Raw genomic sequence first — 25910 nt, forward strand, 5'->3', positions numbered from 1 at the left:
GTAAACATTTAGGAATCCCTTGCATGTGGCACACGACTCCACCCACCCTTCTTGGCACAAGTCAGGACGTTGATTATATGGATCCCGCTGGCATTTCATGTCCTCTTGCGAGTCATACAGAGTATCCTCCTCACTGCCGAATGTGAACATGACCAGACTTATCTGAGTAATCTGGCACGTTATGGTGGTGACTCAACAGTGCAGACAAGGGCAAGAGCTGCCGCTCGCTCGTACTCCTCCGTCCCCCCTCATCCTTGGTAATCAATCACCCGGTGGAAATGGACAGAGACGAGATGTGCGGCGTGACGGTGAGTGCTGAAAACCGTCTCCTAAGAACTGGGATTTCTGCAGGATAAAAGTAACCCATGGAGCTGGAGCTGCTGACTGCAACTGGTTAATAAGCTCTGGGAAATACATCTCATCTCAACAGTTTCTGCAGTGAGAAAACTGGAAATCGGAAATATCCTAAATGGCAAACAGTAGGAGAACAAAGAGGGGTGTATTCATATAATAGAATGGCTAAACTGAAAAATGTACTTATTCAGGTTTAAAAAAAAGTTTTGAAAAGGTAGGTAAGTTACATCCATGACATATATGTATGTATGTGTACATATGTGTGTGTGTATATATATATATAAAACAAAAACATGAAAGTAAACAATGAACTCCAAAATTCAGGTTTGTGGTTATTCTGTGCAATAAAGGAGGCTAGTGAGCTTGTAGATAGACACATGGTGGGGAGCTTCAAATGTATCTGTAACATTATAAACTTCAGATGAAAATAGGAAACAATTACGGCGAAGTGTAAGACCTGGAAACCCTAGAAGGTGTGTGTATGGAGTTTAAATTACAGTTTTGGCATTTGTAATGTTTAATAATAAAAGAATATTTTTAAACTTGAACAGCTTTTTCCATGTGGAGATAAGGCCGAGAAGGGAGGAGAAGGCACCGAGCTGACTATATTTGGAGCAGAATTCATGTCCCACATATGCTCGTCAATCAGTCTGGCTCATCTCTCCCGGCATTCCATTCTGCTGACTGTCTGCCGTGAATACAGCGGGGTTTTCACACGTTAGCCCGACCTGTAGGCATGGGAGTTTTCCGTGAAAATTCTCTGAGCACAGGTCACGGACGGCAGTTCTGAACATTTATATGGTCTTTTTTTGTACCGAGTCAGAAACTCTAAATGTGACAGGCAGCCTCTGCCAAGGAAACCATGGGGCTGTGACGCTGGAGCCGCGGCGGATGTATAGGAACGAAGTAACCCTGAGATGTTTCATGTCAGAGTGTGTGACCCTGGGTGTACAGCCTTAATTAAAGAACGTATTATTACCAATGTCTCTAATTCGTATCACAACTTTCTTTACAATAGCCAAAAGGAGTCACACATTCATAAACATTCTTTCTGAAAGAAACTTAGATCACAGTCTTGCCTAAGTCCTCTCTGTTTTACAGATGAGAAAACTGAAGTCCCAATTACTTGACAGTTTTCCAGTATTATGTAATAAATGGCAGAGCCAAGGGTAGCATCTGAGGTTTCTGATTTCCATGCCGAGTACCGGTTCCACCACTGGCTGTTCAGAACCATCTAGAAATCACTTAAAGATACAGATCTTCTGGCCACACTTTCAGGTTTGTTGATTTAGTAGACATCTAGAACGTGGCCCAGGAATCTGTATTTTAAGTCGCTTCCTGGATATGTTGGTTCACACTCAGGAATGGGCTTTGGACTGTGCAAAATAAATTTCAGAATCAGAATTTCCCTCAATATATGAATAAAAATCATGAAATATTCTTAGACCTGTAGGTTATCAGCCCTTCCTATCAGCTTTCCAAGCAATTTCATAAATACTGACATTCCCAGAAGTCATCCTTTTTCCTTTTTATCAGAACATCCATGTAAAAAAATAGGGCCATTTCTGTGCTCATAAACTCACAGAAGTAAAAGATGATGACCTAAAATCCCGTCGTTAACCAGGGATAAACCTAGCCTTGAACAGAATCTTTTGAGTGTACTGTTTCCCTCCCTTAAGCTCATTTACAGGAGCGGTCCTGGAGATTCTGACACAAACCTGACACTGATGGGAGAGAGCTCTCAAAGCCGCACCGAATGAAAATGCTCCAGCTCTGGACACTTCCCTCTGACTCTCTCCTTTCTCTTCCCTCTCCCTTCCCTCACAGGATGGTGAGAAATGCAGGGCCTGTTCATACAATCTTCTATCTTTATTGGGAGCTCATAACTCTGCCTTTAAATGTGACCCATTGTACAATGTAGGTGGGTCAGGTAAAGGAGACCACTACCACTCGTTGCCAGAAAGATACAATTTCAGTCAGTTTTCAAAGTCCAGAGACAATACTCCTGGTGTGTTCTTTTGTTTGTTTTTTGTTTGTTTGTTTGTTTATCTGTATTGTGAGAGAGAGACAGACACAGAAAGAGACAGAAAGGATAGACAGAAGCATCAACTCATAATTGTGTTGCTTTAGTTGTTCATTGATTCCTTCTCATATGTGCCTTGACCAGGAAATTCAAACTGAACCAGTGACCCCTTGCTCAAGCCAGCGACCTTGGGCTCAAGCCAGTGACCTCTGGGATTAAGCCAGCGACCACGGGGTCATGTCTATGATCCCATGCTCAAGCCTGTGACCTCACACTCAAGATGGTGAGTCTGTACTCAAGCCCGTGACCTCGGGGTTTTGAGCCTGGGACCTCAATGCTCTCTCCACCGCTCCACCATTGGTCAGGCACTCCTGGTGTTCTTAGTAAGTGTAAGATTTTTATTTGTTTTATGTGGCAATCCAAGCAAAGGTGGGTTAATAATAATAGCAGAAGATTTCACAATTAGTTTAGTAGTGTTGGTTATAAGACAATATCTTAGGAAAAAAATTGAGGATGTATAAAAATTTGGGGATGCAGATAAAGAGTACTATCTTTGAGGGGTCTTAGATTCCTGTTTCTAAATAGGGACCTTGCTCTGCTCCATCTTTTTGGACTTTAAAAACTTTTTCAAGAAATGATCAGAAACTCATTAACACCTGGGAGTTAGTGACAGACAACAGATCAAAAAGCACTTAAAGTAGCCTTGACTTATGAATGGATGTTGTGTGTCCATTTGGTTCTGATTTTCCTTTCTTTTTGTGCACTTTGGAACTTATCTCTAGTTATTAGCATCTCGCTAGAAATTAAAATCCAGTCTAATATATTTGTTATTCTTTTTTTTTATGGCTTGGAGACCAAGGGGTTCTCCTGACCCCAACTATTCATGAAGCGCTCCAGCATTAGTGCACATGGCTAAAACCAATCCAGACAGATTGCACAGTCTGTAAAAGTAAGCACATATTGTAAAATAGTATGGGAGGAAGAGAGAAAGGAACAAATTTGCAATTTTGGTAACAATGCAGCCTATTCCCTAAATTTCCCCCTAAATACCAACGAATTGAGAAAGACTGGGAATCATTTAAGATCTATTTTAAGATGAGTGTGACATACATTTACACTCACATAATCAAAAAGCAACTATAGTTCCCTGTACTCTCCAATGAAAAGGCCAGGATCAAATATTAGAAACGGGATTTTACAACCAACATGAGAGATTGGCAAGAATTGTAAGACACTGGCAACAGCATAACATCTGGGTGGCAAAGTGATGAGAGATACAAACTAGCAGTCAAGAAGCCAGGATCCTCATCCCAGCTTGCCTACTCACTCCTCACGATCTTTGGCTAGACGCTCTCCCTCTCTGGAGTATAGCGTCTTTATCTATAAAACAAAGGGGCTGGACTACATGCTCCGTATTGCCCCTTCCAGCTCAGCGTGTCTCTGAAAGGCTCCTATCTACATCATTGAAACTCTGATCCAATGCCAGACTTGGCAAGAGTTCAGAGAAAAGGACTATCAACACGCAGGCAATCATGGGGGCTTCTCCGTGAGAGCCCAGAGGGGGAGGGGGATTGTGAGGAGAGAGGAGGAATCTGGTAAGTGGAGGGAGAAGAGGGGCATACTAAAATGGAAAGCAGTTCAAGTGACTGCACGGTCTCAGAAGTGAGCACGGAGTGTTCTCAAGACAGACCTGCCTGATTAGACTGAAGGTGTGAGTTAAGGACCTGTATGAACAGACAGCTCATGTATGACAGTCAGCCTCTCTATTGTGGCAACTTTTAAGACCATGGAAACCTTCACTAATGCCCTTTTTTTTTTTACATCTCATATGTGTAACAGTCAATGGATACTATATAACTGTTAGCTAGCAATGGCTTCATGAGAAATATTTTTTACTCCATTTTGTATCTATGGGTATGTGGAAGGTTGTTTTGTCTTTACAGATAGCAACATTTTTTCCCCATCTGAAGTATCCGTCTTTTCACAGAGAAGGCACACAGCACTGTCCAGCAATTCTGGCTCGTGCACTGAGTGTCAGTGCTACTGGTGATTGGTTTGCTCCGCAGTGGAGCCCCTGCCCTGTGTTAAAACTGATCAGAGGTACATCAGCTCCTTTAACGTTCATCAGTTCCTTAGGAGGAGTTATTATTTCTCCAATTTTACACATGGTAGAACTGGGTTCCAAAATGAGTTTATGAACTGCCTTAGAGCTAGAATATTATTTATACAGGCAAAAAAAAAAAAAAAAGGTGATCATTTGAAAATGTCAATGAGCTGGTTACAAATGTTGACAGCTGAATAATATTATTGAAATCACTACCGAAAATTATTTGCAGGTAGTTTAAGAGGCCTGGACATGTATTTGAGACTTTTATTTACTTGGAACCAGAAAGGTTATTTTTATATTTCTTGGCAAAGATCAAAAGGTCAATTTTGTTTTACATATAGATTGTGAACCAAGGTCAAGGTTATGCACAGGCATTAGAAAGTAGGAAGAGAAGGAAATTAATTAAAGAGGATGGGTGATAAATTCCACATGCTCATTAGGGTAGTTTTTGAACGAGTATTATTTAATGGTAGCAGAGGTTATGGCATGTGTCTATTTAAAGAATGTGTATATGTGTACATACACTTTGAGGGTTTTTTAAAAAATGTTTAATATCTTTTATAGTCTTCTAAACTTCTATAAACTTAATGGAAGAATATTATAAATCTGCATATATTTTGGGGTAAAGTTGTAAACTGTTGACGATGGTGGTACAGTTTGTTCTTACTTGTAAACAGGGTTTTCCTTCCTTCCTTCTTTCCTTCCTTTTTTATTTACTTGCTTTCCTTTTATTTCCTTTTTCTTCCTTCCTTTCCTTCTTTTTTTGTCCCTCTTACCTTGTCTTCCTTCTTTTTCTCTTTCATTTTATTTAACTTCTCAAGATGGTGACAGAAAATAAGCATTTGTAGTAATATTAGCTGAGAAGGAAGTCATTTCCTCCAAATCATCCTTGATCATGAGAGTAAACTGTAAGAGGAGTTTATCTGGAGCAGCTGGAGAAATAATTAAAAGCTCCCATATAAAATACTGTATTACCTTAAAATAGACAAATGAGTGATTAAATATAGATATATGACTCAAGTTTAATTACTATTTGCATATAAACTGGTCTTTATTAGTGTGAAATAAAGTAGTTAATGTCATTAATAGATCAGACTTTATTCTACAATCCTAATTTCACAATTAATTTGGACATGATTATTTTTTTCCCCCAAAAAAGGATGGTAACATCAAACCGTCATGGTTGAATTATCATGGAGGCTTAATTCGTGAGTTCTAATATTCTTGCTTTACCGAAGCCTGTTGGATTATAAAGAAACTCTGACAAGGTCATTTACAAACAACAATGAACCATGTAATTTCCTTGTTGCTAAACCAGTTGACATCCAACATATTGGTTAACTGTGATATCTATATCATTCTTTGTGAGGCAACAGTGGCTGTATTTGGCTACATTCTCTGTAATAAATTTCTAATCCCTTAGGTTCTTTGTTTATAGCATTCTCTTACCTCCTCACTATAGCTCAACCCCAAACACCTCTGTTATTCGTTGACTCAGCATAGGAAGACCTGCTCTGGGACCAGACGCTATGCTTGATTCTGAGGATGGGTAAGACACAGTGTCTTTTCTCAAGCAAGTCACAGACAAGGCAGAAAGTTGGTGAGAAGACAAACACTGTGACAAGGAGACTATATCAGAATTATGTACAAAATGCTATGCATGTTTTCTAAGAGTATTGCTTAAGGGAAGTTTTGGAGCCACATTTTCCAGAATGAGGAGGAGTTTGAGGGGCATGGTATCTTTAGGAATATGCCAGAAGCACATCGTGCCCTCCAGAGTGGCAGGAGTCAGAGGGGGACAGATTATGAGGCTCCTTTATCTGTGCTCAGAAGCCAGAACTTGATCCTATAGGCAACCGAAGACCATAAAAGGTCTGTAAATTGGAGTGTGACACCACCCACCCCAATATAACCCACACCCAGACAGTTTCTGCTACCCCAGATAAAATCCGCCACACCTCCAACATACTCTCCTCCCTGAAAAATCTTCCCAAGGTAGTTGAAGAAAAACTGGTGTCAGGAATCCCAGAATTCCTCGAGTAACATAGATCACTGCACAACACGTGAAGGAGGAAGGCCATGAGCCGGGCTGTGGCAAGGGTGAGAGGGCTCCAGACCCTACTCTCCTTCAACCAGAGCAACTCGCTTTGGTTTGTTACATATGTTGGTTTTCCACTGTGAGATTCCGCCCGGGGAAGAAAAGAAACTTGAGCACTGAAATAGACATTCCCACACCATCTTCAGTCAGTGGTGAGGTGAAACACCTAGAGATGTGACTTCTAGTTCTCACTCAATCACCAATGAATGGCGTGTCCCATGTCAAGTGGTTTGGAAGCTACACAAATACCAATTAATTTTTTCATGTTTCCATAGAATCCTAGAGCATGGGAGGCTTAGAAAAATTGGGAGAACTGCCCAAGGTTAGAATGTAGCAATTGCGGAAGAGACTCTGGTTTCCCAGGTAACAAGCGAGAGCTCCTCCTCCCTCTCTCCATCCCCGCTCCACTTCTCCCCACTTCCTCTCTTACAGCAAGCGGTCACCGCCATCTTTCCCCAACCACTGCACTAACCTCCCGTTTCCAACCCGGACTATTCAACAACGGCAGCCAGACTCATCCTGGAACAACTTCCAGGCTCGAGACCTGAGTTAAATGAGATCTGTATTATCTACCTCACAGCGGGAAAGATCAAATAAGTTGGAATAACTCTTTGAAATATCAAAGGCAGATGTTTTACCTCTAATCCAGAGTTAAATAAACCTGCTTGAAAAACAAGGTGAGGCTGCTTGGTCTCCCGAAATGTTTCAGAAGAGTCCCTGCAATCACTCACCAGTGCCTCCCTTGATTCCCTCTTCCGTGATCACCTCTACTGAAAAAGGACACAAACTTTGCAGAAAGGGCAGCTGGCCAAGTTCTTCCACATAGGGGAAAGAAACACTACCGGGAAACAAAACTGAATACTGCCATCTACTGGGAGAAAAAGGCACCAGAGGGGAAAGCTCATGAAGTAGGTGAAGATTAGAAAAAAAATCAGGAGACAAAAGATACTGTTTATGTTGAGCTGCTAAGGGGGGATGGACTGGCGAGATGAAAGGTAGTAACAACGGCATACGTGGCATAGTACAAGTAGAAAACGCAATGGATAAGCTTAAACAGTCCTTATCAGGAAACTTTCCCACTCATTTCATTTGGCAAGGGAGAAAAACAGAAGCCCCAAAGATTCAGATGCCTTACTCAATTCCTGGCCCGTTGTTTTATATACATATAAACAAATTCAGGAAGCAGTGTTATCTACATTTTGGGTTATGTGGGGATTATGCATCTATCTATCTATCTATTTGTGCATATAATTACTCACATTATAATTTGTTGAAGAAGATATTCACAGTGGCTAAATGAGGTGGTGACTGCTCCAAAATCATTAATGGGTGACACATATGGAGAGAAATTGGCATACAGAGAGCGTGAATCCAGAAAGGAATTTTTATGGTACTTTGAAACATATGATATAATTACTTACTAGTCTCTTTATTGAAGAACTGAATTTTCTGGCTTCAAGGGTAGAGGGGCAGCTTTCTTCCAGATAGAAGCACTAGTAGGAGCCACTGTCCCTTTGCTGAGCCCTCTCCCCACAGAGCTAGCAGGCAGATGCCATCTCTGAGTCTCCATCCCTGGCTAACACTGTTAGTCCCACCCTGGTGATTCCTTGAGATCCCACCCAAGTTGTGGCCCACCCAAGCCATTTCCAGTGGCTTTTCCATACAAATCTCCTGTCCTGGTTCATGTTCCAAATTTTCTCAAAGATTCACAAACCTCAAATAAGCAGTATTTGGCCTCAACATGCCCCATACCTCTCACTAAGTGGCCCCCAGGTCCAGCACTACTGGCATCCGGCCTTGGTTCACAGCTTGGTCTCTTCCAGGTACCTCTAAGCCCAGCACAAGTAGCAGCTGTCTGAAGATTGCTCTGTAGCTCACGCTGGATGTGCCCTGGCAGGGCATAGGCAGTGGCTTACCTTGGCCTGCACCTCCCAGGAGCCAGAACACTTTGTGGCTAGTTTCAGACCACCCAACCACCTCCACAAGTAACATATTCAATGGGTGGGCTCTGTGGGCACTGAAGGGAGTTTTGCTTCATTGCACTGGCCCTTGCAATGCAGCTCTTCCACTGTAGTCACAACCAGTCCAGAAATTTTTCTAAATTTTTTAATTGACCTGAGGTTAAATCCCTCCCATTTATGTATTAACAGCAATCAAGTCTCAACTACAACAGGAGGGTGCACACAGCCTACACAGGGCTAGAGGGGGGTGGAAGGAAGATATACCTGTAATCCCCAGCTCAAGTAACAAGGAAAGCTATGTCACTGGGCCCTACAGGACACTTACAACATAAGGCAGTCCTATCAAATCCAGGAGATGTAGTAGATCCAGCTAAACCACAGAAATAAACACAAAGAAGCAGACAAAATGAGGAGACAAAGGAACATGTCCCAAATGAAAAAACAGGAAAAGTCTCCAAAGGAAAAACTAACTGAAATGGAGGAAACAAAACTACCAGATACAGACTTCAAAACAACAGTTATAAGGATGCTCAAAGAACTTAGTGAGAAGTTCAACAGCATAAAAATAGGACACAGAAACCATAAAAACGAACCAGTCAGAAATGAAGACTACAATAACTGAAATGAAGAATATACTAGAAGAAAGCAATAGCAGATCAGATGAAGCAGAGGATTAAATTAGTAATTTGAAAGTAAAGGCAGAAGAAAATACCCAATTGGAGCAGCAAAAAACACAAACAAACAAAAACTAATTTAAAAATGAGAATAGTTTAAGGAGCCTCTGGGACAGCATTTGCATTATAGGGATACCATAAGGAGGAGAGAGAGAGCAACAGATTGAGAACCTACTTGAAGAAATAATAACTGAAATTTTCCCTAACCTGGTGAAGGAAATAGACATACAAGTCCAAAAAGTGCAGAAAGTCCCAAACAGGATGAACCCAAGGAGGCCGACACCAAGACACATCATAATTAAAATGCCAAAGATTAAAGACAAAAAAAGAATCTTAAAAGCAGCAACAGAAAGAGTTAGTTACCTATAAGGAGCATCCATAAGACTGTCAGCTGATTTCTCAACAGAAACATTTTAGGCCAGAAAGGACTGGCAGGAAATATTCAAAGTGATGAAAAGCAAGAACCTACAACCAAGATTACTTACTCAGCAAACCTATCATTTAAAATCAAAGGACAAAAAGAGAGCTTCCAAGATAAGAAAAGCTAAAGAAGTTTATTACCACCAAACCAGCATTATAAGAAATGTTAAAGGGTTTCCTTAAGAAGAAGAAGAAGAAGAAGAGGGAAAAAAGAGATTAAAAATATGAATAATAAAAAAATGGCAATAAATACATATCTATTACCAATTATTTAATTGCAAATGGAGTAAATGCTTCAATGAAAAGAAACAATGTGGCTAAATGGATAATGAAACAAGACCCTAACATATGTTGTCTACAAGAGACTCCCTTCAGATAGAAAGATACACACATAGACTGAAAGTAAATGGATAGAAAAAGATATTTTATAAAACTGGAAATGAAAAACAAAAGCTGGGGGTAGCAATACTGTTATTAGACAAAACAGAGTTTAAAACAAATGCTATAACAAGAGATAAAGAAGGACCCAGCAATTCCATTTCTGGGTATTTATCAGAAAAAAATTCTAAAACATTAAATCAAAAAGCCATATGCATCCATATGTTCAATGTGGCATTACGTACAATAGCCAAGATACTGGAAGCAACCCAAGTGTTCATCAATAGATGAATGGATAAAGAAGAAGTGATACATACATACAATGGAATATGACTCAGCCAAAAAAAAAAGAAAAGAATAAAACGTTGCCATTTAGAAAAGCATGGATGGACATAGAGGGTATTGTGCTGAGTGAAATAAGTCAGACAGAGAAAGACAAACACCAAATAATGTCACTTACATGTGGACTCTAAAAACCAAGTTAAACAAGACAGCAGAACAGAAGCAGACTCATAGATACAGAGAACATTTTGATGATTGCCAGATGGGAGAGGAGCTGAGGGGACAGGTGACAAAGGTGAAGGGATTAAGAAGTACAAATTGGTAGTTACTAAATATTCATGAGGAAGTAAAGAATAATATAAGAAATATAGTCAATAATATTCTAACAGCATATGGTGTCAGCTGGGTACTAGATTTATTGGGGTGATCACTTTACAAGTTATATAAATGTCTAATCACTGGGTTGTACACATGAAACATAGTATTGTATATTAACTGTAATTGAAAAAACATTTTTTAATTATTTATAATAAAAAATAAATAACAAAACATTGTTTGGTGGATACTCAGAAAAGTCTAAATGTCATGTTTATATCATATTCCTGTAGTCCAAAGGAAACATACCAGAAGGAAGCATTGAGGGTGGAGACTGGCCGTCCAGGGTGGGCTTTGGGACTTCATGCCTGCTCAACTTCAAGATCTCTCCACCAATCAGAGAACACTAAAAGGAATTCCTCTGGTCATCCAGGGACTAGACCAAATATCTCCCAATTTAGTATCTCAGAGATACTAAAGTGAGATCTACATTAGAAAAGAAATACGTTTCCTTAAATAAATATAATGTGATTGATGCAGACGCTTCCCACAGTAGAAAGCAGCCTCCACTGGAAGACAGATACACTCTATCTGTCTAGCCCCTGGCTTCTAGGCTGTGATTTGCAACCTAGGATGGTATTGAAAATGATGTCCAAGAATCAGACTGCCTGGTTTGAAGCCCTGACCTTGAAATTTAGAGTTGCATCACCTTGAGTAAGATGCTTAATCCGTCTGTACCCCAATGCCCTCATTCTTAAATGAGAATAATAATGGCACTACCCCATAGATTTGTTGAATAGATTAAATGCATTAATGCAAATCAAGTTCTTCGGAGAGCACCCGGTCATTGCTAAGTTTTTGATAAGTGTAGCCATTGTATCACATTAAGAAATGGCAACCCATTTCAGCACCTGTCTCCATATCCTTCGGTTGATTCAGCAGAACCTTCTAAATTACTGGTTTTCTGCATCGTAGTCACAATGATATTCTGCATGAAGGCTTCCCTTATTATTCTCTATAACAAGAAGTGAGCCCATATGAGGATTTGTGATTCCCCCTTGGGAAGGGCAGTTTTCTCTTCCAGCAATAATAATTTGAATAAAAGAAGGACAATAAGGCATTTAGCATGCCCTGAACACTTACTGTGCATCAAGCTCTTGACTGAGGGTAGCACATTATCTCCTTGCATCCTCATGACCTGAGCTACGTAACTTTTATTATTCCCATCCCACAGAAGGAAGATGAAGACATACAGTGGTTACCCTGTCTCCTTCAGTCATAGAAAGGAGATTTCATTTTCTAATCATAATCAAAGGTAGCATTTCAATGCATGGCTAAAATTGATGATCAAGAGGTCATTACAGAGAGAGGACTTGGAATTCAGCTAGTGACCCCAGGATCAATGATGGTTTTAGAGAGGAGTCAGCCAGGATCTGGTAGTCCCCAGAAAAGCAAGCACAGGGAGAGGGGAGACCTGAGGGCAGAGATATTTATTGTAGAAGAAAATTGAGGTCAGAGTCACCGAAACCTGGGTGAGAACCAGGGGAACTCCCATGGAGCCAGGCTCTGAGAGGTTCCCGAACCCTTTCCTTGCCTGTAAGAAAAAAGAGGACCAGAGAACTTTCTCATCCCTGCAGACAGCATAGGAAGAAGTGAGTGTGGCCAGAAAATGCAGTTCCTCCCCTAAAGCACCCTAATCATGATGATGATTGGGGTTCGTGAAGCCTATTAAATGCAGGTCTTTACCAACCCAAGGGCAGACATGAGGTGAAGATATGAGAGAGACTGAGCCTCAACCTCAGGCTCTCTTCACTGGGCATGGAACCCAGGCTGTCAGCTGAGAAATGCATGGGTGAGAGAAAGGACAAAGGGGTGGGGTTTCACCATCAGAGCTGTGTTTTTTGGGTGTATAAAGTTCAGTGATCAATGGAGCATGTGTAAGGAGGAGGGGTTTTCTGTTGTTTGGCTGGCCTGAGAGTGATCAAGGCATAGTGACCATTCTGGGGGAAAACTACGGGCAGCAACAACGCCTCCCTCAGAACCACTGGAATTACTAGGAGAGCGAGGCAGGGAAGCTGCTTTGACTGTGGAGTTGTACTGAATCTGTGCCCATTGTCTGGGGACCTCCCCTCTCCCCCTCATGGCCAATGCCTTTGCAGCCAGGGGACCACAGCTCTTGCAGAAGAAGTAACAGCAAGGAGATAGCATGTCCCTAAGATCTGGGGGGGCTGTATATCTAGAAGACTAAAGTGTCTATCTTTTGTCCAAGGCAAAAACTGGATAAACACCACGATGTCAGGAAAGACAAGAAAATATTATCTCCAGCAAGATGTATGGTAGATGGCTTTGATTTGCCATATAAACTCCTGTCCACGTTCCACTCACACAGTGGAGCAAACCAGGAAAGCTGAACACCATGAGGGATGGCCCGTGAGCCCTCTTTCTCACAAGTCACAGCAGCCACTGTTCATATCCCTCGGCTCCCTGGGTCTTCTCTCTTTTTCTGCTGGACACAGACCGTTCGGGCATGGGAAGGAAAGGCTTTCACAAGTCAGGCTGAGTGCAGACTCTAGATGTCCCAGTGGAGAGGTTCTGTTTGTTTCAGAGGATGGTGGGAGCCATAAACAGCTCTGGTTGGATCCAGCACAAACAACGCCAGTGGGAAGACAGGAGGCACGAGAAGACACAGAGCCCCTTAATCAGTTAACAACGGTAAGAAGCCTAGATCGGGCAGCGGGTGCCTCTGCTCTCAGTGCCTCCCTTTCAGAGAGCTCCAGTCTGGTCTTCCCCTAGCTGCACCCCTCCCTGCAGGACAAAGAATCCACAGGGCAAAGGGGCGTATCGTCCAGGGGCCCACAGCCCTCCCACTAGACCACATCTTAGGCATTTGTGGGACCTGAGCATCCTCAAGCAGACCTGAGCAAGCATTCAGGACCTGCAGGGGTCTCCTGCCCAGCTCTGTCCCTCACAGGAGTGCACAGGCCCAAGGGGCTGCTTTTCGGGGGAGGGGGAGGGGGAGTGCATACACATATGTGGGTGCTTGCATGAGGACAGAGCTAGGGAACAGGAAGACAGTGGGCCAGGCCATAGGCTGCAGGGTCTATTTTACCCCTGTGTGTGTCCAACAGTGTGAGGGGCAGGCCTGGCTGGCATACAGTCTTGCTGGGAGGTCATGAGCAGCTGTCGCAGGATGGCTCCAGTGAAGGGATGTTGTAGAAAGAAAAAGCTTACACTTGGCTGCTTGCTGGGGGCTGCCCTGCCCCTGTGTGGTATCTCTGAGGCTGCTTTTCAGGTCCAATAATTACAGGTCTAGCCCAGGGATGGGATGGGGTGGGGCTGAGGTAAAGTGGGTGAGGTCCTCTTGGAAAAGGTGGTTAAGTGTCTGAGGCTGCAAAACCCAGGCACTGGCCAGGTACAAGGAACAATGTTTGGCAGTGAACAAGGGGTGGGGCCGCTCCCGGCTGCCAGGCCTGGCCAGGTGCTGGGTCTGCGACAGACATGTGGGCATGGGTTCCCGCACTTTCCCCGCGATGAGACATTCTTTGGCTCTCTGTGGGTGAGAGCTGACGTAAGAACACATCTGGGGATGCAGCTGACCTTTAGGGAGATGACCTCATTTCTGCCTCTTCTTACACGTGTTCTTAGTGGCTTTGGGAATCGCAGCTTTCTGTTCGGTAGCTACTTTAATGTGATTCTTAGAAGCATCTTCGGAGGATCACAACCCACAGCCCCACAGGCAACGTTTCCCCTGCCTTTTGGAAGATGAAATGCTTTACACCGAGGACATGCAGGTTGGGGTGCATCCCCTGAGGGCCCTTCCAAGGCTGAGATGCCAGGAGACTGCTCCCCTTAATTCCCTACCCAACTGTCCAACTTCATCAGTGCTTCTGCACTGGGGTAGCCTGCCTAGAGAGAGAGGAAGGGGAACTAGTGAGTCACCTTGCTGCTGCTAAAAAGGCACCCTGAAAAATACTGTGACTGGAAGTGGGTGTTGATCAAGATGTGGGGCATTTTTACAGGTTCCAACTAAGCCAATTAGTATAGTCAGAGCATTCTTTTTATTCTTGATTGCAGATCATTATAAGCCATCTTCATTTTCATTTGTGTTAAGATACTGCCCAAGGAGAAAGGAAGTTAGATCCTGGAAAAATTCAGAGCACAGAAGATTCTTTCTTTTGGAGAGATTTGGCATAAACCCGGAGAGCGAAACATTCCAGGGTTTTCATGGGAGAATTCCTTGGGAACTGCTGGTTCCACGTGAGGCCAAAGGTCCAGATGCAGAAGGGCTAACTCTGGACTGAGACAGAGACTCTGGTGAAGAGGGAGCAATAAAAACGTGCAGATCCAGGGTGGGAAGTCCCGTTTAGGAGAGAGAAGGAAAGAAGCAAACTTCTCAGAAGAGGTGAGTCGTGAGGGGAGCTTCCACGATGAGTGGATGGGAGGTTTTCGGCCAAGCAAAGAGATGCAGGAGGAGATGACCGAGGGCTTGGTTTCTGGAAAGTAGTGACACTCTTCTTGGCTACACTGGATCTTCATGGGACAAAGAAAAGGAGTACAGAGATGGGACCACTGCCTCGGCAGCAGAGCGACAACCGTCCCACTCCTGACACCTGGATCAAGTAAGGGATGGGACTGCACAGTGGGCCTGGCCCATGGCCAATAGAAATCTTTTTCAGAGTGGTGGGGCACAGTGGTGGTAATTATAACACTCACAGGGGACAGCCATGATGTACCGGCTGACAGAAATTCCCAGAAGAGACAACCAAGAGTGAACTATGAGTTAGGCAAGAGTAAAGATCGCCTGAGTTTGGATTCCTGCAAATTGGTCACGAGACAAGGTTTTGAGTACAAGCAACGCATTTAGATGGTGATCTCAGAAAACACTGGCAAAAGACAGAAAAGCGATAAAGGGAAGGGAAGGTAGTTGATTTAGATGTGCTGTCAAGCAAAGTACCTCCGTGGGCAACCAGAGCTCAGTTGCACTGGGCATCTATGGGAGATAGTGCAGACAGACACACGCCTGTGTTTTCTTGCTCAAGGGGCAAAGGAGTTTCCACCAACTCCCATCAGTCACTGGTTGAAGAATTCCTGTATGAAGTTTTAATTTCTTCTCAACACTTTGTCCTGTCCTGCACAGGTGATATTTTTACCAAGTTCCATGACTCCAGGCCATTTATTCCACGGAGTTCCCAGTCATGGCAGCGTGTCTTCTTCCCTGTCCCCACCTCCCTCCCTCTCTCCCTCTCTCCTTCTTTCCTAAAACATATCTGGTCTGATTTCTTATGGATAATCCACTCTGCCAAATGAGTAACAATGACGTTGTTGACACTAAAAAAAAAAAAAAAAAAAGGTGCCGTTGAAGAAACAGGTGTCTTAGAAAAGCTATTTTCAATTTATCTTAGATACACACCTCTATTCATGGCCATCAGATCACCCCCACCTCCTCCAGGACCCTGCAGTTATGGGCTTACTTCAGACAGGAGTCCCTCATTTAATCCTCGCTGAGTTCTACCAGTTAGCTGTTGCTGTAATGAGCACCCTCACTTCAGAGATGAGGAAAATGTGACTTGGGTGAAGAGCTTCTCAAAACCACACAGCAGTTGACCCTCAGGCCTGTCTATTCCCTGATGTGAGATTCCTAATGACCACATTCTCCTCTCCTGCCTCTGGTTACTGATGTTAATTCCTGGTGCCTCGTGGAATGGCATAGACACATTGAACGAATGTACTCCCAACAAATACAGCAGAGAAACAATAAAAGGAGTATTCTCCTCAATACATTTTTTTCAAGTAAGAGTTGTTTTTTAATTTATAAAACTGTAAAATGCATGAAGAAAACTGCCCGATCACGAGTGTCCAGCCAGACAATGGCTGGACAGAGTGCACAGAGCGGACACACAATGCAGACTTCAGCAGTGAAAGCATGACCAGAGGCCAGCAGGACCCCTCATTCCCTTCCATTTCCCACCGCCCTCAAAGGTAACCTCTACCTTGGCCTCGAATAACACAGATTGCGTGAATTTGAACCTTACATAAACGGGATATAGCTGTGAGATTCATCCACACCGTTGCATGTGACTGTAATTAGTTCATTCCCATCATCTCATGCGGGAAAGGACCACTATGTATTCACCTCCTTTGTGGTTTGTGGACATCTGGGTAGTTTCCCGTTTGGGGCTGCTACAAGTAGTAAATTGATGAGATGTCTCGTACATGCCTTTGGTGCGTTTCTGTTGGGTAAGTGTGTAAGAGTAGAATTGCTGGGTCAGGGTCCATTCACCTGCAGGGGAAGAAACTTGAATGCGAAGGTTAGACCTCCCTCAATGAGTTTCCGTCTTTCTGGGATCCAACTGCGTAGACACACAGCTCCTGGAGTGTTCAAATGCATGCCTTTTGCAGCTTTTCTAGTTTTCCTCAGCATTTGCCTGCTACAAGTTACTCTCTCATACAGGAAGCAAACATGTACTCCTAATGCATTTTAATAACTTACTTATATGCATTTATTTAATTTCATATCTGGGTTATTAATGTGAAAATAACTACATAGACTAGGTCTTACCTTGTCTAAGTAAAGTGATGTTACTATTAACGTTACTCTGCAACCAACGTCTTTCCCAAATGTGGCTTCTTTCCTTTGCCCTTTCCTTCCCAGGCTCCTTAGAAGCTGTTTATAGCCTGCCCCTCCGTTTCAGACTTAGAAACAGATGCACGTGGAGTAGAAGTGTTAAACACCTGATTAGCACCTTTGTGGTCACTCTTGATCATTAATGTCCCTCCAATCACTTTCCTCTGGCCTTTGGCCTTTCAAGCTACCTCTTGCTACTCTTTGCTTCAGACTAGGTCTCCGGTTCAACCCTTTCTTGTGTACTGGGATGTGAGGGGGGCAGGGTCTGTCAAAACACACTGCTGGGCCCTCTCCCCAGAATTTCTAATTTGGTAGGTCCAGAGAGGCCCAAGAATTTGCATTTCGAACAAGTTCCCAGGTGATGCTGATGGTCCAGAAACCACATTTTGAGATAGGCTATTCTAGTGTCATCTCAATTTTTCTCCAGTAATTGTGAGCTGTCTTTTCAAAAGAAAGTATTGTGTCCACCCCAGCTGTTTCCAATTTCCTTCTGCTGGATTGCGCCCATCCGCCGGACAGTGATAAAACATAGGACTGGGAAGGGGCTGGACCCGTGTTCCTTCTGCATTGATTTTAAGAAAACAAAGCAATGGTATAAATAAACAGGTCTTTCCCTAATAACTAGGAATCAAAAGCTCCTTTTCAACTGAGAGTTCTATTTAGAGGAGCTTTCTTTAAATGTTGGATCTGTTTGGGAGGAGGGGAGTTGAACGGAAGGTTCCTATATGACTCAAACCTGCCCCCCTTCCATCATTTAAAAAAAAATGTCATTTATGACTGCATGCCTGTGAAGCCAAATTTATTTATAATTCTCAGTAGCCCTCAGGTTCAGGGGCAACCTAAAGATACAAACCTTTCTTTGTTTGTAAGAGAAATATCTGTTGAATACATATTTTATGCATATTTGACCAGATTTAGTCAAAACAACACAGACTCTCAGCTAGCAGGAAGTGTGCTGTGATATACAGTAGGTAAAGCAAACAAGAGGTTGACTTCACACAATGCCATGAATGCCATTTGGTCAACTTTTCAACTTTCAGAGTATGGAGTGTACAAGGGCGGCCTGAAGTTCTAATGCGCTGCCTTGTCATCAAAGCCCCATCGACCGCAATGGATGGGTGGGGGGCAGGCTTTCCCCTTGAGCCTGAGATGACACAGGCTGGGCTGTTTCTCCTTCTCACAGTGCACACTCAGGGCATGGCACTTTCCTTGTAAGGGAAAACTGTTGCTTTTCACAGAAGATAAATTAAGCCCTTGGGTGTTCGAGTGAAACCTTAAGGTCAGGACGCAACTGATAAAGGAAAATAGAGGTTTCCCCAATTGTGTTAGCAGGCTAAGTAAGAGGTGAGGATTATCTACTTCCCAGCAATGGTGCTAATGAGCGATAAAAAGCTCTAATTTGAAGACACCCTGGGGCTGTTAAAGTGTGTGTGAAATGAAGACAATCCATCCGCAGAGCAACAATCTCCCCGCACAAATGGAAAAACCATTTGGATGTCCAGATTTCTGATTAAAGCCTGAGGGGAGAAGAATGGGAAACAGAAACTAAACTTTGGAACATATAATATACGCCAGGCCATATTCCAGTTCTTGATCAAGGTTCACTCACTTAATATAATCCCCATAATAACTTTCAAAATATGGTGCTGTTTTCAGGTGAGGAGACTGAGGCACAGAGTGGTTAGAAGACACAAAGTCCACGGTTCGGTTTTCTCACGTGTAACCAAGGCTGGTCAATGAAGAAATAGATGGTTAAATCCATAGCTGCTTAACTCCAAATTCATTAATATCCCCATTAACATTATTAGAGAGATCTATCACAATCACCCAATGGATGACTTTTATTTTCAGGGAATGCATTTCAGAACTCCTAAGCCAAACATGTGTAGGTTCAAAAAGACCCAAGGTGATTCTGAACCACCCCCACCAGTCCAAGGCACACCCTACAGCTTTATTCTCTCCCCGATCTACTGAAAAATCATTGGTAAATGGTAAAGGCACTTTAGTGACATGTCACTGGAGTGGGAATTTGGGCCCGCTCTGCCACTGATAACTTTGTCACTTTAGGCAAATGACTGAACATATATCTTTCAGTAAATATTCAATTATTAAGCAAAGATTTGGTGATATTTCCAGTCAGGTTCAAGGGCAACATCTTTACAGATGGAAGTTTATATAAGCCATGCCTTCTGCTTGCATGTTACCCATGGTCTAGTGAGGAATCCAGACATGTAAACATGTATGACATTCATAATTAAGTCTGATGGCACAAATTTCTATAAAAGGGTTGGGAGAGTATGATTCCTAAAGCCTCTGCCTGGATGGCCACAAGCCTCAGGAAAGCTTCAAAAAGAAAGAAGAGGATTGAAGGAGTTTGCCAGGTAAAGCAGAGAGGGGAGATTCCAGGGTAAAGACAACACATGCGAAGACATGGGGTCATGTTCACAGATCTGAAGGCAGTGCACATGACTGGAGACCAGAGAGCGGACCACGTTCATAGATCTGAAGGCAGTGCACATGACCGGAGACCAGAGAGTGGACCATGTTCATAGATCTGAAGGCAGTGCACATGACCGGAGACCAGAGAGTGGACCATGTTCACAGATCTGAAGGCAGTGCACATGACCGGAGACCAGAGAGTGGACCATGTTCACAGATCTGAAGGCAGTGCACATGACCGGAGACCAGAGAGTGGACCATGTTCATAGATCTGAAGGCAGTGCACATGACCGGAGACCAGAGAGTGGACCATGTTCATAGATCTGAAGGCAGTGCACATGACCGGAGACCAGAGGGTGGACCACGTTCATAGATCTGAAGACAGTGCACATGACCGGAGACCAGAGAGTGGACCATGTTCATAGATCTGAAGACAGTGCACATGACCGGAGACCAGAGAGTGGACCACGTTCATAGATCTGAAGACAGTGCACATGACTGGAGACCAGAGAGTGGACCATGTTCACAGATCTGAAGACAGTGCACATGACTGGAGACCAGAGAGTGGACCATGTTCATAGATCTGAAGACAGTGCACATGACCGGAGACCAGAGAGTGGACCATGTTCACAGATCTGAAGGCAGTGCACATGACTGGAGACCAGAGGGTGGACCATGTTCATAGATCTGAAGGCAGTGCACATGACCGGAGACCAGAGAGCGGACCATGTTCATAGATCTGAAGGCAGTGCACATGACTGGAGACCAGAGGGTGGACCACGTTCATAGATCTGAAGGCAGTGCACATGACCGGAGACCAGAGAGTGGACCATGTTCACAGATCTGAAGGCAGTGCACATGACCGGAGACCAGAGAGCGGACCATGTTCACAGATCTGAAGGCAGTGCACATGACCGGAGACCAGAGAGTGGACCATGTTCACAGATCTGAAGGCAGTGCACATGACCGGAGACCAGAGAGCGGACCATGTTCACAGATCTGAAGGCAGTGCACATGACTGGAGACCAGAGAGTGGACCATGTTCACAGATCTGAAGGCAGTGCACATGACCGGAGACCAGAGAGTGGACCATGTTCATAGATCTGAAGGCAGTGCACATGACTGGAGACCAGAGAGTGGACCATGTTCACAGATCTGAAGGCAGTGCACATGACTGGAGACCAGAGAGTGGACCATGTTCATAGATCTGAAGGCAGTGCACATGACTGGAGACCAGAGAGTGGACCATGTTCACAGATCTAAAGGCAGTGCACATGACCGGAGACCAGAGAGTGAGGCAGAAAATAAGGTGCAAAGAAGTTGATCAGATAAACAGGAAACAGATTATCTATAAATTCTATGGCCATGATAAGGATTTGGTGCATTACTCTAAAAGCAATGGAAAACTATTGAAAGGATTTATGCAGGAGATAATTAGATTTTGTTATAAGGTTACATATTTACATTAAGGAATTGTACGGATCAGGAAGAAGAAGAGATAAGACTGAAAATGGTTTGCTCCCTTCCTACTTTCTAGAAAGGCTTGGAGAGTAAGATAACATGAAAGCTATGAATATATTCTGAAAAACAAAACAAAAAAATTTAAGTGCATGTGTGCATAAAATGTAAAAACTCAAACTCATAGTGATTATTATTTTAAGAGGGTATAGTTGTTCCATAGAATACAGTTCAAATGAGGGTTGCATCCTATTTCTTCTCTGTGCAATCTTTTATACCAAAATGTGTCTTTTCACTTTGTTCAGGAAGAGCTAGGAGTCTGTTCCACCCTTGTCTTGACTGAGGCTGGTGATCCAAGCAGAATCCCAGTTTAACAATGTACTTTCTCGAGAACTCCAAATATATATTATCCTCTAGAACTTTTTGTTGCTGATAAAAAAAAAAATGACCCTTATTTTATTCAAAACTAAAACCAAAAGTAAACAGTAAAATCCTTTTCAAGGTTACCAAACTGGACAGCTCTATCTTCTCTGAGTAGGTGAACAGTGATACTGAAATTCAAACCTCAGGGACGGCTTTGCTCAGTCTACCCGCTGAGGGAGAGCCCGGGATCATCTGAGATGTCTCTCCACACCATTGATAGGTTCCCTCCTACAACCACCGTGCTGGCATCTCTTCAATTAGTTCTCTATAGCAAGTTCTCTATAGTTTTCCAGATTTTGACAGAACTGGGGAAAGCGCAGAAAGGAGTCACAAAAAGGTAGACATGGAAGGAATTCTGCAGCTATTTTATAGAGTTCAGCGATGTCTTCAGTTGATGATAGAGCCAGCGCATGACAACCCAGTCTCTTGGCTTCCCATTCTGTGTATTTTTATCTGTGCACCCACAACGCTCCTTTCGATAGAGGGGAAGGAACTGCTGCAGGAGACCGCCTTCCCTCTATGTAGACACTGCTCTCCTGGAGCTGGCGGTGCTTCCACCCTTTCTGTCCTCTCCTTGCTTCTTTCTGCATTGGTGTTCAGGGTGGATGCAGTCTATCTAGTTCCCTAATTATAAGAATCCACTACAACTAAAAAATATTGTAATAAGCCAATGTGTTGTTTTGTTTTTTTTATTGAAATTGTGTTTTCACAGTAGGTAAGCCTTCATAGGTACCAGCATAATTTAACCCAACATAGGTGGTCTGGCACAGACCTGGAATTGCATTTTTAGTACCCAGAAATTCTGTCATCTCTACCTACTTTACATTTGACATGTTGTCAACAAGCCACCAAAACAGCCAGGGAGAAAGTGAAAAGGTTCACGGTTATGCATGGATGAGGGGAAGAGGTATACGAGAAGTCTCTGTACCCTCCCTCAGTTTTGCTGTGAACTTAAAACTACTCTAAAACAATTGTCTTTAAAGTATAAATAAGCTCAGGGATTCTTCTCAGTTTTTGCAATACATTAGAAAAGATACAAATGTTTTGCCATTTAATACATATTTGGTTTTGTATATGCAGAATATTCCTATCTATGGCTTTCCTGTGGTATTTTTGATATGAAAAAGACCCTACGGACATTACTATTATTAAAGCATTGTTATAATACCAAAAACGATTGCTATAGCAAGCAGATACTATAATCAAAAAATAAAATTATAATTTACATATCTTGTATTTTTTTTTCAAACTCTATTTTCTTACTATTATCCAGAAAATAATGACTTGTCACTAACTTCAGTGACACCACCCCAGGTTAGCCATCATTCTCTCCCTCCTGTATCATCACAGTCATCTGCAAATTGGGTTATTGCCTTCTGTCACTCTATTCTCAACCAGCAGCCGAGTGCTATTTAAACATGTCAGTCAACTGCTGACAATGTCCCAAGGATTTCCCATTCCATCAGAGTAAAAGTGACTTTCATGGACCACAGAACTCTACTTGATCAAACTCTCCACTGTCCTGCTCACCTAATCTTCTCTTCTCCTTGCCAGCCCCTCTCCAACAATACTGACCTTTAGGGAGGGTGTTTTTCAAGCTCATAAAATGTATCCCAACCCCAGGGCCTTTGCATTTGCTGTTTCTTCTACTCTCTTCTCTCATCTTTGTACGTGACTAATTTCCTTGCCCCTTTCAGGTCTTTTATCAAATGTGCATTATGAATGAGACCTGTACAAAAAAAATCTCATTCCTGGATTCGCAAATCCTTCTCTAGGTTTAGTCTTCTCCACATATAACATACTACATATTTTACTTAAATTGCTTCTTTCTACTGGAATATATATATGCTGTCGCATAGTAGTAGGTACACAATAAATATTTGTCCAATGAATAGATAAGTAACTGGATTTATTTGTCACAAGTACTATAATCGGTGGTTTATACACATTTCATTTAATGCTCAAAACAATTCTGACACATAGATACCATTATCTTCATTGTACAGACGGGGCAACTGAAGAGCAGAGAAATCAGATAACATCCCCAAATTCCCTCGGCTACTGAAAGCTGGAGGCTAGCACCACGGCCCACGTTCCTCAAGCCTCTTCACCCTCCCTTGCGCTGAAAGGCTGAAGGTCAGGGTTGTCCTCACAACCTTGGTGACACATCAAGCACGGTCAAATGAAGCCCATTTCTAGAGCAGCACATGGGTCTGCAGAACAGGATCACAGCACTCCACAGCTCAGCATACAGGGAAGCGGATGTCTCTCCCCCAGCTCTCAAAGCTGCCCAGAAACTCTAAGTGCCTGTCAAACATCTACACTAACACAAGTACGTAGGAATCACCTTAGAAGTATACGACTTTATAGGATGTGATGTATATACTTCAGAGTGCCTTCCTTCAGAAATAACCACAAGAAAAATACATCAAATACATACATTTTTTTTTACGTGTAACAACTCACAAACAACCCTGTCTGTGTCATATTCTCCCATACACATACATAATCTGTGCTTCAGTGGACACTTACTGGGGTCTTGCTCCCTGTTGAGGGAAAGATATCACAGACCTTTTCTAATGTAGGAATGACCTTTTTGTCTGACCCGATTAAAGACATTCTCTTGCCAACAATGTTAAAGCTGTCTGGGACAGGATGCGTTGGGAGAGGGAGGCAAGAGAGTGAATTCCTTTCCTCACTTGTCTGTACAACACCCTTGGGTCACATTGGGTCAAGGAAGTGAGATGAGGAAGCACATGACATTTCTGACCCCCTTTCATCTCAGAGACCCTGTAATGATGGTGCTGAGGAATAGGAGATATGCCTTCATTCACACACTCAGGCATATATTGAGCATCTGCTGTATGCTCACTATGAGGGTTTCACTGCAGTAAATAAAACATGATCGATGTCCTCATGCAGTGTGCTATCAGAGAAAGGGTGTAATCTAGAAAAGGTTGTCAACTTAGAAATTAAGTAAAAACTTGAATACAATCCAATAACAAACTGCACACTTTAGGTGGTCGGAAAATAATAACGTAATTGCAGCCTAGATTTTTTTGGAAAAGTTTTTGTGGTAAAGGTTTGGCTCAAAAGACAGAAAAGCACGTGGATTTGCAAAACAGAGGACTCAAGTTATTACAAGAGAAGAAATAGTTTAAGGAAGAGAGGCAAATATTAGTATAACTTGATTAGAAGAGAGAAATCCATTTGCCTGCTAATGGAGAAAATGCAGAGATGTTTGAATATCTGCATAAGAAGCTGAGATCACACATATACACATTAATCTAGAAAAGTTATGAGAATTTGGTCCCTAGTAGAGACAAAGACTGGTTATCCTTTACCATCAGGGAAGTTCTAAAATCTGTTTCTAAATGTTTCACCTCTAAAATATTTCCATGCAGATGACAGCCACAGAATTAATTAGAACACATCAAAGATGTCACATCTGATCCTTATTAAATATGTTAATGAGTCATTGGTTCATTCTAGAGCCAAAAGTAGTCTCACAGCCATAAAAACCAAAAAGAAGTTCCCTCACTGACTGGTACCCTAAAAATTCCTGAAGCGAATGCAGGACCTATTCACACCAAATCAGTGGCACCCCCAAATTGCTGCCATGGGAAGTCCCGATTTGAAGCTGATTCTGACATTTTAAATCTTACTTCTGAAAAATGGAGCCAAGCATGGCTCTTCCTCTCTGACGGGTTATAAAGAGATGACAGAGAATCATACTGGGAATACCTCCAGGGCAAACCAGCAGAACAAGAACAGCCACGGCCACCCCACTGTGCTCCACCATGCTGAGCGGCTGCACCAATCAGAATTCCATCTGTTCTTCAGTGCACCTTGTACTAACCGCTCATAGGATGGGATGCTATGGCTCATTTGTCTATTTTGGTTAAAGGAGGCTTCCCTGATGGTTGAAAACACAAAAAAGTTGCCCACTTCTTCCTGCTTAGTGTCTGGGAGGGAAAAAAACCTCATCACGGGGCGATAAAGTACTGCATAGAGAATATAGTCAATAAGATTGTGGTAACTAGATGTGGTGCCAGGTGAGTACTGGAAATCTCACAGGGACCAATTTGCAAAGTATATGATTATGATTATCTAACCACCATGCTGGCCACCTGAAACTAAAACAAACTAATACTGGAAGTCAACTGTCATTGAAAATCAATCCATCAATAAACCTTCCTCTGACCATGGAGGATCAGAGAAGGGCCCTAAGGACTTCTCAGTGTCATGGGACCTCCAAGAGAACATTCACTGACATGGGGAAAGCTCTGCAACTGGGTTTTCTGATCCAGCTGTCATTCTGGCCCTAGTTTCTAAAGGTTCACCTCACCCCTG

The sequence above is a fragment of the Saccopteryx leptura genome, chromosome 5 (genome assembly GCF_036850995.1).
Source record: "Saccopteryx leptura isolate mSacLep1 chromosome 5, mSacLep1_pri_phased_curated, whole genome shotgun sequence".
Classification (NCBI taxonomy): Eukaryota; Metazoa; Chordata; class Mammalia; order Chiroptera; family Emballonuridae; genus Saccopteryx; species Saccopteryx leptura.